The sequence below is a fragment of the Heptranchias perlo genome, chromosome 20, assembly GCF_035084215.1.
Source record: "Heptranchias perlo isolate sHepPer1 chromosome 20, sHepPer1.hap1, whole genome shotgun sequence".
Lineage (NCBI taxonomy): Eukaryota > Metazoa > Chordata > Chondrichthyes > Hexanchiformes > Hexanchidae > Heptranchias > Heptranchias perlo.
This window is the reverse complement of record NC_090344.1, coordinates 13,802,170-13,813,724: the sequence shown is the minus strand read 5'-3', so window position 1 is coordinate 13,813,724 and position 11,555 is coordinate 13,802,170. Positions and strand designations below refer to the sequence as shown.

General features: G+C 43.9%; 3 non-coding genes across 3 annotated transcripts; all 3 read right to left on the bottom strand.

Annotated features, from left to right (window-relative positions):
- Window positions 1-1,873: 1,873 nt before the first annotated feature.
- trnac-gca (transfer RNA cysteine (anticodon GCA)) lies at window positions 1,874-1,945 on the bottom strand. The gene has a single exon. It is a non-coding gene; the product is annotated as a tRNA-Cys (tRNA).
- Window positions 1,946-4,224: 2,279 nt separating this feature from the next.
- trnac-aca (transfer RNA cysteine (anticodon ACA)) lies at window positions 4,225-4,296 on the bottom strand. Its single transcript has one exon. It is a non-coding gene; the product is annotated as a tRNA-Cys (tRNA).
- Window positions 4,297-8,808: 4,512 nt separating this feature from the next.
- trnac-gca (transfer RNA cysteine (anticodon GCA)) lies at window positions 8,809-8,880 on the bottom strand. The gene has a single exon. It is a non-coding gene; the product is annotated as a tRNA-Cys (tRNA).
- Between the last annotated feature and the right edge of the window lie 2,675 nt (window positions 8,881-11,555).

Here is an 11,555-nt window from a genome sequence, read left to right as displayed (position 1 = left end):
ATGTAAGTGTACAGAATATCGAATCAATGTAATAAATAAACATCCAGCAGGCATTTGGCACGAGCGGACAGCAGGAGATAGTGTGTGAAGTGACTGTAATATTTGTTAAGTCAATAGATTCATTTACAGGTTACGGAACAGAAGTGGGACTTAACGAAAGGGAAAGTGTGTAAATTGCATCCTGGCCATGAAATAAGAAGCTGTGAGTGTCGAAAGTTTGACGTCGCCAGGAAATAAAAGTGGAAAATACTAAAAGCCTCTATTTGGCCGGCGGATGCTCGCAGAGAGTGCTGGGAATAGGCGTGTGACCGTCTTTCTCAATTATTATTTTAAACCTTATCACTTGTGCCTCGATATTCGCCTGCACTTACTTCTCCTATCTCCTCCGTTTCATTCCCCATTACTAGATCCAGCAGTGATTCCACTCTTGTCTGCCTGTCTCTCTTTTGTAATTTTATCACTCCTGCCTGCTCTCCATACCTCCCTCTCGCTCTCACTAATTCAGTCCCTCGCACACTCACGAACACGCTAATTCACTCACTCTATCCATCCCTCATTCCCTCCTTCCCTCACTCCCTCCATCACTCCCTCACTCACTCACACACAAACTCCCTACCTCAATCCCTCCACCGTAAAGATTGAGAGAGACATCAGTAAGACAAAGGCCAAATTAATAGATTGGAAACAAACTATTTTTGAGGGGGTGAGATTGGAACCTGGGAAGGTGAACTTGGAAAAAATCTTGACAACGATGGAGAACAGGTTTTGCGAAATATTCGAAACGGTGATCAATAGAGTTCAAGAGACCTATATTCCTCTAAAGAAAACAACAAATATTCAATAACGAAACATTGTGGATGAATAAAGAGATAAGGGTAAAATAGAAATTGAACAAATGCATATTCTAACCACATGGACAATAAAGGAAAGGATGATAAAGGGGAAAATGAAGACGTTAGGAAGGATGTCAACAAGCAATCAGGAAAGCAGAAAGGAAATACAAAATTAAATTATCAAGAAATAGTCAATTATTCCACTGAAACGTCAATAACATCAGGATAGGGAAAGGGCCAACAAGCGATACACAAGATATACTCACAGGTAATAACAGTGAAATGGCTGGAATATTGAATAGTTACTTTGCCTCAGTATTTATCAGAGAGACTATAGATGCTTAACATAACTTCTCCGCTTTTCAATTCTATCCCCCTGGAAATGAACCCCAGTGCTTGGCTTGTTTTTATTTATGTCGTCGCCACTTTTAGTGGTTTGTGTACCTGTTGTCCGAGATCCTTGGTTAAACCACACTTGGAGCACTGTGAACACTTCTGGTCTCCCTATTATAAAAAGGATATCGAGGAATTGGCGAAGGTGAAAATAATGATGATGCCAGATCTGAAAGATAATACCTTTCAGGATAGATTTAACAGGCTGATGGCTGACATGATGGAGGTCTTTGGATAATGAAAGGGTTTGATTGGGTCGACGTAGAGAAAATGTTTCCACTCGTAGGGGACTCTAAAACTATCGGTTATCAATATAAGATAGTCACTAATAAATCCAATAGAGAATTCATGGGAAACTTATTTTCCAAAGAGTTGCAAGAATGTGGAATTCGCTCCCGTAAGGAGTAGTTGAGGCAAATAACATCGATACATGAAATGGCAAACGAGATAAACACACGGGGGCGAAAGGAATGGAAGAGTGTGCGGATGTGGGCAAGTGAAGTTCGGAGGGAGGAGTCTTGTGTGAAGCCGAAAGGCTGGCACAGACCCGTTGGGTCAAATGGCCTGGATCTGTGCGGCAAACTCAATTTTAACAACGACAGATTACTGATTTTCTGACTCCCCAAAAGAAGCACTGGGAATGTGCAAGGGGGCGCTTGGATTCGAACCAGAGACCTCTTGATCTGCAGTCAAATGCTCTACCACTGAGCTACACGCCCACATCTGTTGAACATTCTTGCACGCACAATGTAATGGAGCTCAGTAGCTGGCAGTCACCATGTTGATATGACCAACATGAAAATAAGCTTCATCAGTTATTCTGGGAGACAGGTAAATACAGCAATCAGAAATGAATCATGAACGGAGTGAGTCACACTATTGTGTACAGATGCGATGCACAACCCGACATGGAAAGCCTTGTCACTAAACTTCAGTGAGCACATCCTTACCACAGAACGCGGAACTGGAAGCACCAGACAAACGACACCTAAATTTCAACCAGATGTTTCTCCAGCAGCTGTCAAGTGCTCTCTCACTGTACTCTGCGCCAATTCTGTAGATCGTTACAGTCAACACAAGAAACAACAGGTTCAATGTGCAGTTTCACAAGTTCATGCTCTCACTACCATATGTGTAAGTCTACAGAATATCGAATCAATGCAATAAATAAACATCCAGCAGGCATTTGGCAAGAGCGGACAGGAGGAGATAGTGTGTGAAGTGACTGTAATATTTGTTCAGTCAATAGATTCATTTACAGTTTACGGAACTGAAGTGGGACTTAACGAAAGGGAAAGTGTGTAAATTGCATCCTGGCCATGAAATAAGAAGCTGTGAGTGTCGAAATTGTGACGTCGCCAGGAAATAAAAGTGGAAAATGCTGAAAACCTCTATTTGACCCGCGGATGCTCGCGGAGAGTGCTGTCAATAGGCGTGTGGCCGTCTTTCTCAATTATTATTTTAAACCTTATCACTCGTGCCGCGATATTCGCCTGCACTTACTTCTCCTATCTCCTCCGTTTCATTCCCCATTACTGGATCCAGCAGTGATTCCTCTCTTGTCTGCCGGTCTCTCTTTTGTAATTTTATCGCTCCTGCCTGCTCTCCCTGCCTCCCTCTCGTTCTCACTCATTCAGTCACTCGCACACTCACGAACACGCTAATTCACTCACTCTATCCATCCCTCATTCCCTCCTTCCCTCACTCCCTCCCTCACTCACTCACACATCACTCCCAACCTCAATCCCTCCACCGTAAAGATTGAGAGAGACATCAGTAAGACAAAGACCAAATTAATAGATTGGAAACAAACTATTTTTGAGGGGGTGAGATTGGAACCTGGGAAGGTGAACTTGGAAAAAATCTTGACAAAGAAATCGAACAGGTGTTGGGAAATATTTGAAACGGTGATGAATAGAGTTCAAGAGAAATACATTCCTCCAAAAAAAAAACAACAAATATTCAATAATGAAACATTGTGGATGAATAAAGAGATAAGCGTAAAATTGAAATTGAACAAATGCATATTCTAACTACATGGACAATAAAGGAAAGGATGATAAAGGGGAACATGAAGACGTTAGGAAGGATGTCAACAAGCAATCAGGAAAGCAGAAAGGAAATACAAAATTAAATTGTCAAGAAATAGTCAATTATTGCACTGAAATGTCAATAACATCAGGATAGGGATAGGGCCAACAAGGGATACACAAGATATACTCAGAGGTAATAACAGTGAAATGGCTGGAATATTGAATAGTTACTTTGTCTCAGTATTTATCAGGGAGACTATACATGCTTAACATAACTTCTCCGCTTTTCAATTCTATCCCCCTGGAAATGAACCCCAGTGCTTGGCTTGTTTTTTTTAATGTCGTCACCACTTTTAGTGATTTGTGTACCTGTTGTCCGAGATCCTTGGTTAAACCACACGTGGAGCACTGTGAACACTTCTGGTCTCCCTATTATCAAAAGGATATCGAGGAATTGGCGAAGGTGAAAATAATGATGATGCCAGAACTGAAAGAGAATACCTTTCAGGATAGATTTAACAGGCTGATGGCTGACATGATGGAGGTCTTTGGATAATGAAAGGGTTTGATTGGGTCGACGTGGAGAAAATGTTTCCACTCGTAGGGGACTCTAAAACTATCGGTTATCAATATAAGATAGTCACTGATAAATCCAATAGAGAATTCATGGGAAACTTCATGACCAAAGAGTTGCAAGAATGTGGAATTCGCTCCCTTGATGAGTAGTTGAGGCAAATAACATCGATACATGAAATGGCAAACTAGATAAACACACGGGGGCGAAAGGAATGGAAGAGTGTGCGGATGGGGGCAAATGAAGTAGGGAGGGAGGAGTCTTGTGTGAAGCATAAAGTCTGGCACAGACCCGTTGGGTCAAAAGGCCTGGATCTGTGCGGCAAACTCAACATGAGCAACGACAGATTACTGATTTTCTGAGTCCCCAAAAGAAACACTTAGAATGTGCAAGGGGGCAACTGGATTCGAACCAGAGACCTTTTGATCTGTAGTCAAATGCTCTACCACTGAGCTACACCCCCACATCTATTGACCATTCTTGCACGCACAATGTAATGGAGCTCAGTAGCTGGCAGTCACCAATGTTGATATTACCAACATGAAAAGAAGCTTCATCAGTTATTCTGGGAGACAAATAAATACAGCAATCAGAAATGAATCATGAACGGAGTGAGTCACACTATTGTGTACAGATGCGATGCACAACCCGACATGGAAAGCCTTGTCACTAAACTTCAGTGAGCACATCCTTACCACAGAACGCGGAACTGGAAGCACCAGACAAACGACACCTGAATTTCAACCAGATGTTTCTCCAACAGCTGTCAAGTGCTCTCTAACTGTGCTCTGCCCCAAATCTGTAGATCGTTACAGTCAACACAAGAAACAGCAGGTTCAATGTGCAGTTTCACAAGATCATGCTCTCAGTGCCATATATGTAAGTGTACAGAATATCGAATCAATGCAATAAATAAACATCCAGCAGGCATTTGGCAAGAGTGGACAGGAGGAGATAGTGTGTGAAGTGACTGTAATATTTGTTAAGTCAATAGATTCATTTACAGGTTACGGAACTGAAGTGGGACTAAACGAAAGGGAAAGTGTGTAAATTGCATCCTGGCCATGAAATAAGAAGCTGTGAGTGTCGAAAGTGAGACGTCGCCAGGAAATAAAAGTGGAAAATGCTGAAAGCCTCCATTTGGCCCGCGGATGCTCGCAGAGAGTGCTGGCAATAGGCGTGTGGCCGTCTTTCTCAATTATTATTTTAAACCTTATCACTAGTGCCTCGATATTCGCCTACACTCACTTCTCCTATCTCCTCCGTTTCATTCCCCATTACTAGATCCAGCAGTGATTCCTCTCTTGTCTGCCTGTCTCTGTTTTGTAATTTTATCGCTCCTGCCTGCTCTCCCTGCCTCCCTCTCGCTCTCACTCATTCAGTCACTCGCACACTTACGAACACGCTAATTCACTCACTCTATCCATCCCTCATTCCCTCCTTCCCTCACTCCCTCCCTCAATCCTCCACCGTAAAGATTGAGAGAGACATCAGTAAGACAAAGAACAAATTAATAGATTGGAATCAAACTATTTTTGAGGGGATGAGATTGGAACCTGGGAAGGTGAACTTGGAAAAAATCTTGACAAAGATATAGAACAGGTTTTGGGAAATATTTGAAACGGTGATCAATAGAGTTCAAGAGAAATTCATTCCTCTAAATAAAAACAACAAATCGTTCATAATGAAACATTGTGGATGAATAAAGAGGCAAATAACATCGATACATGAAATGGCAAACTAGATAAACACACGGGGCGAAAGGAATGGAAGAGTGTGCGGATGGGGGCAAATGAATTAGGGAGGGATGTGCCTTGTGTGAAGCATAAAGGCTGGCACAAACCCGTTGGGTCAAAAGGCCTGGATCTGTGCGGCAAACTCAATGTCAACAACGACAGCGACAGATTACTGATTTTCTGAGTCCCCAAAAGAAGCACTTCGAATGTGCAAGGGTCGCCTGGATTCGAACCAGAGACCTCTTGATCTGCAGTCAAAAGCTCGATCACTGAGATACACCCCCACATCTGTTCAATACTCTTGCACGCACAATGTCATGGAGCTCAGTAGCTGGCAATCACCAATGTTGATATTACCAACATGAAAAGAAGCTTCATGAGTTATTCTGGGAGACAAATAATTACGGCAATCAGAAATGTTTCATGAATGGATTGAGTCACATTGTTGTGTACAGATGCGATGCACAACCCAACTTGGAACGCCTTGTCTCTCGGCTTCAGTGAACACATCCTTAGCACAGAACGCGGAACTCGAAGCACCAGACAAACAACATCAGAATTTCAAGCAGATGTCTTCAGCTGCTTTAAGTCCTCTGTCACTGTGCTCTGCCCCCAGCTCTTTAGATACTTGCAGTCAACAAATGCAGTGCCAGATTCAATGCGTGGTTTTCCAAGATCATGCTATCAGTGTCATATATGTAAGTGTACAGAATATAATAAAGATGCATCCAGCAGGCATTAGGCAAGTGTGGCAGGAGGAGCTAGTGTGTGAAGCAACTGTAACCTATTAGTTAGGAGGCAATGCTGGACCTGGTTCTAGGGATTGAGATAGTTAATGTGGAGCAATTGTCCTTGGGGGAGCATTTAGGGAACAGCGAACAGAGTATCATAAGGATTGGAATTACAATGGAAAAGGAGAAGGATTAATCTAGAGTAAAAATACTTCATTGGAAGAGGGTCAATTACAGAGGGTTGAGAACTGATCCGGCCCTGGTAAAATGGAATCAAAACTGTAATCGAGCAATGGGCGGCTTTTGAAGAGGAGATTGTTCGGGTACAGTCTGTGTCCATTCCCACAAGAGGAAAGGGTAGGGCAACTAAAGCCAGAGCTCTCTGGATGACGAAGGAGATAGAGAATAAAATGAAGCAGAGGAAGTGGCCGTATGGCACATGTCAGGTTGATAATAAAAGTCAGAACCAGGCTGAGAATGGAAAGTTCAGAGGTGAAGTGAAAAAGGAAACCACACTTGGAGTAACGTGAACAATTCTGGTCGACAGATTATAAGAAGAATAAAGAGGAATTGGCAAAGCTGAAAAAAAGATTCACAAGGATGATAATAGAACTCGGAGCATATACTTCTCAGGAGGACTAAACAGGTTGAAGCTCTTTTCTCTAGAAAAGGGAAGACTGAGGGGTGACCTGATAGAGGTCTTTAAGATTTTGAAAGCGTTCGATAGGGTTGACGTAGAAAAAACGTTTCCATTTGTGAGGGAATTCAGGAGAATCTTCTTTACCCAAAGGGCGGTAAGAATGTGGAACTCGCCACCAAAAGGAATCGTTGAGGCAAATGGCATAGATGCTTTAAAAGGGAAGCTCGATAAAGAGATGAAAGAGAAAGGAATGTATGGCTGATAGAACGAGATGGAATCGGGCAGGAGGAGACTCATGTGGTGCATAAATACCGGAAGTGACCAATCGAGATAGCTAACCTGTTTCTCTGCTGAAGCTTCAATGCAAACAACAATCCTGCTGCTACAGGGAATTCAGACTTACTGTATGAATCACAAAATCATTTAGAAAGAAGAGGGAGTATGGGGATTTAAACCAGCGATCGCTTGATTTACAATGAAACACTGCAATTAAGCAATGCACCCACTGATATCGTCCACGGATGAAGTAATGCAACGGAGTTCAGTACCTGGCAGTCATCACTGAAGTGAGAACCAATCTGAAAAGAAGCTTCATCAGTTATTCTGGGACACAAATAATTACAGCAATCAGAAATGATTCATGATCGGAGTGAGTCACACTATTGTGTACAGATGCGATGCACAACCCAACATGGAAAGCCTTGTCACTAAACTTCAGTGAACACATCCTTACCACAGAACGCGGAACTGGAAGCACCAGACAAACGACACCTGAATTTCAACCAGATTTTTCTCCAGCAGCTGTCAAGTGCTCTCTCACTCTGCTCTGCCCCTAGCTCTGTCGATCGTTGCAGTCAACACAAGAAACAACAGGTTCAATGTGCAGTTTCACAAGATCATGCTCTCAGTGCCATATATGTAAGTGTACAGAATATCGCATCAGTTTAATAAATAAGCTTCCAGCAGGTATTAGGCAAGTGTGGACAGGAGGAGATAGTGTGTGAAGCGACTGTAACATGTGTTAAGTCAAAATATTCAGTTACAGGTTACGGAAGAGAAGTTGGTTTATCAAATGGAAAAGTGTCTAAATTGCAGAATTCACATCCTAACCATGAAATAAGAGACCGTGAATGTCCAAAGTGGACAATGCTCAAAAGCCTCTGTTTGACCCTCCGGATTCGAATCGAAATTGCTGGCCACAGGCTTGTGGCCGTGTTTCTCAATCATTATTTTAAATCTTGCCGCGAGTGCCTGGCTAATCTCCTACACTTACTTCTCTTACCTGCACCGTTTCATTTTCCATTATTGGATCAAGCAGTGATTCCTCTCTTGCCCACCTGTCTCCCTTTTATCATTACATTCGTTCCTGCCTGCTCTATCCGTCACCCTCTCGCTTTCACTCATTCATTCACTCAAACGCTCACGAACTCACTCACTCCCTCCCTCCCTCGCTCACTTCCTCCCTCCCTCACTCACACACTCACTCCCTCCCTCAATCCCTCCTCAGTAAAATATTTAGAAATACTTAAGTGAGACAAATAACAAAGTAATTGATTTGAAACAAACTAATTTTGAACGGATTAGAATAGAACTGGGGAAGTTGAAAAAAATTGACAACGAGATAGAACAGGAGTGGGAAATATTTAAGAAGGTGATTAATCTCTCTCTGGCACTCCCTCAAAGTCGAGAGGGGACGGGAATGGAAGGGTGAGATGAACGAGGGAGGAATAGGGCCTGTGTGGAGAATGGACGCTGGCATCGAACAAGTGGGCAAAATGGCCAACTGTGGACTCAATATCAATAACAATCCTGCAGCTGCAGGAACAGACTGACTGCATAACTTCCGACAGGGAACAATTAAAAGATAGAGGGGGCGCTTGGATTTGAACCAAAGACCTCTTGATCTGCAGTCAAATGCTCTACCGCTGAGCTACACCCCCACATCTGCATGAAGCGTTAGCACACACAAGTCAATGGAGTCAAGCACCTGGCCATCATCAACATTGATCGCACCATTCTGAAAAGAACCTTCATGAGTTATTCTGATAGGCAAGAATATGACTCCACCTCCAGAGCCTGACCCGTCCCTCAGAATTTAACTCTTCCGTTCGAGTCTGCCTCCGCCCTCAGAATCTGACACGGCACTCAGTGTCGGATCCCCTCCCCCAGCCTTTGACCTCTGCCCCAGAGTCTGACCCTTCCCCCAGAGTCTGACCCTACCTCCAGAGTCGGACTCCTCCCCCAGAGTCTGAACCTTGCCCCAGAATCTGTCACCTCCTCCAGAGTCTGACCCGACACCGAGTCTGACCACTGTCCCAGAGCCTGACTCCTCCCCCAATGACTGACTCCTCCCCCAATGACTGACTCCTACCTCAATGACTGACTCCGCCCGAAGAGCCGGACACCTCCACAGCGTCTGAGTCCTCCCTCAGAGCCTCACTCCTCCCTCAGAGTCTAACTCCTCCCCAGAGCCTTACTCCTCCCTCAGAGTCGGTCCCCTCCCTCGAGTCTGACTGTTCCCCCAGAGCCTGATTCCGCCTACAGAGACTGACTCCTCCCCCAGAGCCTGACTCTTCCCCAGAGCTTTAATCCTGCCTCAGAGCCAGACACCCGCCCCGACCCGATAATCTGACGCTTCCCCCAGAAAGTGAACCCGCCCCTGTATCTGACTCCGCCCTCAGGGCCTGACCCTGAAGAGGAGAGATTGGGTTGACTCGGCCTGTATTCACTCGAATTTAGAAGAATGAGAGCTGATCTCATTGAAACAAAAAAATTCTGACAGGACTAGACAGATTGGATACTGGGAGGATGTTTCCGCTGACCGAGGGGTCCAGAACAAGGGGTCACAGGTACGGGGTAGGACATTTAGGACTGAGATGAGGAGAAATTTCTTCACTCAGACGGTGGTGAACCTGTGGAATTCTCTACCACAGAAGGCTGTGGAGGCCAAATCACTGAATATATTGAAGAATGAGAGAGATCGATTTCAAGACACTGAAGGCATCAAGGGGTATGTGGAGAGAGCGGGAATATGGTATTGAGATAGAGGATCAGCCAAGGTCATATTGAATGGCAGAGCAGGCTCGAAGGGCCGAATATGCTCCTATTTTCTATGTTTCTTCGCCGGAGCACCAGACGAGGGAGAAAAGAACGGGAGGGGAGGGAGATCGCGTGAGATGAAGTCGGGTGGGAGGATGCTTGTGTGGAGCATCAACGATGGCAGAAACCAAACGAGTGGGCCTGTTTCTCTGCTGTCGACTCGATGTAAACAACAATTTTACTGCTGTAGTGAAGGCTGACTGAGTGCACGATTCCCAAGGTAAGAAGTTAAACGTGCAAGGAGGCGTTTGGATTTGAACCGAAAATCTTGTAATCTGCAGTTATATGCTCTAACACTGAGCCACACCTTGACATCTGTGATGATTTGGTGCACTTACAAACTGATGAAGCTTCTTTTCAGGTTGGTTATATTAACATTGCTGACTGCCAGGTACTGAGCTCCGTTACGTTTTGTGAGCAAGAAATCATCACAGATGTGGGGGTGTAGCTCAGTGGTCGAGCATTTAACTGCAAATCATGATGTCGTTGGTGCAAATCCAGATATCCGCTCTCCCTTTTTTAACTGCATCCTGTTGGGAGTCATTCCGTCGGTCTACCTTCCCTGCAGCTGCAGGTTTGTTGTTTATGTTGAGCAAAATTGAGTCGACAGCAGAGAAACAGGCCACTCGGCCCAACTGGTCTATGCTGACATTGATGCTCCACAATAGCCTCCTCCCTCCCTACTTCATCTGACCCTATCATCATAACCTTCGATTCATTTCTCCCCCATATGATAATCCAGCTTCCACTAAAATGCATCTACAATATTCCCCTCAACTATTCCTTGTGGTAGCGAGTTCCACATTCTCACCGCTCGCTGGGAAAATAAGTTTCTCCTGAATTCCCTATTGGATTTATCAGTGACGATCTTATATTGATGACCTATGATTTTGGACTCCCCAACAAGTGGAAACATTTTCTCTGTGTCTAAAATGTTTATAATCTTAAAGACCTCGATCAGGTCACCCCTAAGCCTTCTCTTTTCTAGAGAAAGGAGCCGCAGCCTGTTCAATCTTTCCTGATAGATGTCTCATCTCAGTTCTGGTATCATCCCAGTAAATCTTTTACGCACCTTCTCCAATGCCTCGATATCCTTTTTATAATATTGTGTAATTTTATTATTTTATGTATTGTCTACAGATGGGGATGGGCAACCAAATGGTGTTTCAATATTGACTAGTTTGTTTTTTGAGGAATATATTTCTGCCAAACTCTATTGATATCCGTTTTGAATATTTGCCTCTGCTGTTCTATCTCTTTGTCTGTCAAAATGTTTTACAGTTTATTTAACGTAGTTCCAATCTCATCCTCTGAAAATTAGCTTTGTTCCAATCTATTATTTTGTCTTACTAATAACTTTCTCAATCTCTTCGGGTAGAGGGATTGTGGCAGTGAGTGAGTGAATGAGTTAGTGTGTGAATGAGTGAGTGTTTGAGTGATTGACTGCGAGAGGGAGGCAGGAAGAGCAGGCTGAAGCGATGAAATGATAAAACAAAGACAGGCAGACAAGAGAGGA